We start from the raw sequence: 4,664 nt of genomic DNA on the forward strand, positions 1-4,664 counted from the left end.
CTGAGTAGAGGTCACAGCTCATAACAACCTCAAACTCTTGGGCTCAAGTGATCCTCCTGCCTTAGACTCCTAAGTAGCTGGAACTGCAGCCACCACCAAACTTAGCTTTAAAACACTAGCTAAGTTTTTCTATTTTGAGTAGGGATGGGGGTCTTAATTTTCTCAGGCTGGTCTCAAACTTCTGAGCTCAAGGGATCCTCCCACCTTGATCTCCCAAAGTGCTGAGATTACAGGCATGAACCACCATGCCCAGCCAATCTCTGATGTTAATGCTGAAATAATAAACAGAAATAGCTAAAAAAAAAAAAAAAAATAAAAATGGGATGCTAAAAGTATACTCAAACTCTGAAGATTGTGGAACAACAAAAAACAGATGAGGCACATTAAAAATTAATGTCGAGCTGACATACTTAAACGTAATCATATCAAACATTTCATTGTATGAAAATAAAATTATCACTTCAATTAAAAGACCAATTGCCAGGCGGCTCCTGTGGCTCAAAGGAGTAGAGCACCAGCCCCATATGCCAGACGTGGCAGGTTCAAACCCAGCTCCCGCCAAAAACTGCAGAAAAAAAAAAAAAAAGACTTATTTCCACTCTCCCTCTCTCTATCTCTCTCCCTTTTTCTCCCTCTCTCCCCAGTCCCTCTAATACAAAACTTTCTCAATCTCCAGCATACATCCACATCTCTGGAAGAGTTCACTAAGTTGTTGGGACCTAGGTTGCACATTTGGGATATGGAATAAAGTCAAAACATGCTACATTTTGAGCAAGTTCCCAGAAGATGCCAAAGGTTCAGGCCCATGGACAGCACTTCAAAAACCACAGACTCACTCTTTCTGTCATGAGCTATCACTGTTTCCCCTTCCTCCTTCTTTTTTTTTTTTTCTGAGACAGTGTCTCATTATGTTACCCTCAGTAGAGCACCGTGGTGTCACAGCTCACAGCAACCTCCAACTCTTGGGCTTAAGCGATTCTCTTGCTCAGCCTCCCAAGTAGCTGGGACTCCAGGCCTCCTGCCTGTATGAAATGGAACACCAAGCTGTGCACGGCTTACCAAGCCAGGCATCTACTTACCAATACGTTCAAAGCTTAGAAAATGTTCAGCTATTAGCTCACATCTCCTTTGTGGTATTGGGTCTTCTCTGAGTGACACTGGACATCCTATACTTGGGATCATATATTTGGCAAATGGTCCTGAGTCTTCAGGGTTTCTGAATTTAAATTATGCTGAACCACAATTTCCACACATCAAGATTCAGCCTATTTGCTTTGATGTAAATATATTTAATGTAAATATAAGTCAGTGACCCATGTCTTCCTTTAGCCTTTTCAAAGACAAAACTTAGTACATTTTTAATGAAGTCATCTTTGTTACGTAATTAGGCAAATCCATAAACAGAAGATCATACAAAAAAGTTTACAGGCCAAAAATAGCATAACTTACGAAGTAATTAATTTTTATCTTTCATGTATTCCAGATGTCAAAGTTCGGGAGAAATGACATTGGATTATTTCTCAAAATACGTGCCTCCATTAATGACTGTCTATATTTTTAACAGAATTACATCATGAAATATTATCTGTGCCCAGTGTGGTTCTGATAATTGATGGTAGAGCTCTTCTCCTCTGACCTGTTTTAATGACACCATGCAAGGACGCCAATATCAATCAATTACTTGGGGAAGACAGCTGTGGTCACCACTGTACATGCAATAATCAATTCCGTTTGGAACTTTAAATGAAACTTATCTCCTGACATTGGGATCATTTTGAAGATGATCCAAAGAGGAGCTGGTATTTATAGGGCTGGCGAAATCACAGTGGAAGGTCCCTCCACAAACGTTTTGGCAGCAAAGGCGATGATGAGTTTGGCTTGTTGGAATCTGAATTCACTTTCAGCCACCTGTAGGTGTCCACAGAAATAGGTCCAAGAATGTGTATGAAATTGAACAAAGCTAATTTGTTAGTGTGAAATGATAAAATGTGAATACATCATTTGATTCTTATCGTGAATGAGTCGAGCACACAGGCAATTGTCACTGGGCAGTGCTGTGTATTCCAGGAAAAATTTACCCTAGTTGGGCAATAGTACAAGGTTGGACAATTAAACTCATGAACTCATTCTAGAAAAAGTTCTACATACCTCATTGCTGAATATCACCAGAGTGTCACCTTTGAAATACTCCCCTTGGGAAGCTATGCACCAACACCAGAGCCTAGTCCACACTTTAATTTTGGAACTCTTTTCCTGAAATGGCCATCAGAGCTGTCACCTTGGAAGTATGCCTCTTGGGTCTTTTATCCAGCAGTTTTTCTGGGAGAAGATGGAGAACTTAATTGTCAGACATCATATGACACCAGCTCTCAAGGTCATTCCTGAAAAAGAGTCCCAGAATGGTTTTGAAGGGTGTACTAGGTGCTGGCATCAGTGCATAGCTTCCCAAGGAGGTCACCTCACAGGTGACAATAGTGATATTCAGCAAAGAAGGTAACATTTGTTATAGGATGACTTTGCAAACACATCGAGTGAAAATAATCCCTCACTGCAATTTGTGCAGCTGCCATGTGGCTATTTCACCAGGATATGCGTTTTGTATTATTTTTGTTAATTTTATAATGTTAAACTTTAACAACAACAAATAATTGTTGAGAACTGATTATCGAAAACCTCTTATCAAAGTTTGCATTGTTGTCAGGCCCCGCCCCCCTCAATGGTGTCCCGCTTTACCAATGTTAAAATCTGGTCACCTTAGCCTAAATACATCCTGCATATCAGATATTTACATTATGATTCATAACAAAATTACAGTTATGAAGTAGCAACCAAAATAATTTTGTGGTTGGGAGTGACCATAACATGAGGAACTATTTAGGAAGGTTGAGAACCACTGTCTTAAAATGTGTATACATTTTTTTAGCTCCCCTGGTAAACATGAGCACAACACACAAGGAATATTATATTGGAATTCTGTGTGCTTAAAAAAATGACAGTCTATTTCACAGATTATATTAAAAAATGTAGAACTCTGATGAAGCACTGACCATCTCTGTCCACTAAAAGCTCCAATCAGTTCTTCACTGAGCTCACAATGATATTTAGCCATTAACTCATGGGCCGTTATTGTCTTTTTAGCTTGTCAGGGACGAAGAAAAGTTTGCAATAAAAATATCTTGCTCTAGGCTTTTCCCCCCCCATGGACGTGGTTAAGAGGCTTTCCAATCTCTCCGAATGCAATTGGCTGAGTTGCAATCAGCGGGTCCTCAAGCATGTCATATGAAATATTGGTCCACCGCAGGACCCAAGCCAGCCAGTGCTCTCTGCCTTATTTAAGTAATGTATTTTCTGCCAGGTGAGAAGATTAGAGAGTTAAATTTTGTTTCATTGTTTTCTCTTAGACAACCACACGGTTATAATTAGGCAGCCCTTTTGCCCTTCCCACAATAACACGGATGAAATCTCTCTAATTTTATTTTGCTATAGCCCAGCAGCCCTGGCTTGGTAAGGTATCGCACTTAAACTTTTGTGAGCTAAAACAAAAAAACATCAGTAAAAAAGTATGTGGATGCTGGTGATTTAGAATTTTGTGGGGCATAAAGGCCAGAGAGGTCACAGTTTGCTGAAAAGCAGAAAAACCCAAATGAGATAAGCAGGGTTAGAACATAAACAACACAGTGATATGGGCTGAAATGATTACCTTGCATCAGGCTTTTTTTTTAAGGCACAGTACAATAAAAGCAATCTACTCTCAGGATTATTTATTCGGCATTTGGGGCAGGGAAGTTTTTCTTTAAATGGTGATAAAATTCTAACAAGATAAAGTTTACTATTTTAAACATTTTAAAATAAAAGAAAAATCAATTACAGTGGCGTTAATTATATTTATTACTGTGTGACCATGTAAACCATTTATCTCCAAAGCTGTTAATCTACTACCCAAATTGAAACTCTGTGCTGGGTAATCAAGGGTTTCACCCAGCCCCTAGAAACCACCATTGTACTTTCCATTTCTGTGATTTTAATGACTATTGGGACTTCTTATAAGAGGAATGATACAACATCTGACCTTCTGGGTCTGGCTTACTTGATCATAATGTTCTCAAGTTTCATTGACATAATAGAATGCACAAGAAATTCCTACCTTTTTATGGCTGAATAGTATTCCATCCTTGATGTCTGTCCCACATCAACAGACATGTGAATTCCTCCTATATTTTGGTTATCGCAAATGACACTGTTGTGGCTGCAGAACTATCTGAGCCTCTGCTTTCAATTCTCAGGGGTCATCTGTGCAAAGAATTGAACTTTGCGGGAAGCACCTGTGGCTTAAAAAAGTAGGGCACCGGCCCCACATGCCAGAGGTGGCAGGTTCAAACCCAACCCCAGCCAAAAACTGCAAAAAAAGAAAAAAAAGAATTGAAATTTGCTGCAATCCTTTCACAGGTTATGCTGGAGAGAAACTACTTAAAAAACAACTGGTAGTTTGAAACTTCTGTTAAATATATATTTTCTCTTTCTTTTAATCCATAATCTCAAATTTATTCTCATTCCCTCAAGAGTGACCTGTCTGAAACAGGTGTTCTTTTTGAAGAGTCCACAAAGCAATCCTGATGTGTTAACTCTTCCATAATCTTCATATTTCTTTGCCGGTGTCTTAAGAT

Source organism: Otolemur garnettii, unplaced genomic scaffold (genome assembly GCF_000181295.1).
Source record: "Otolemur garnettii isolate 467f Iridium unplaced genomic scaffold, OtoGar3 scaffold00065, whole genome shotgun sequence".
NCBI classification, from domain to species: domain Eukaryota; kingdom Metazoa; phylum Chordata; class Mammalia; order Primates; family Galagidae; genus Otolemur; species Otolemur garnettii.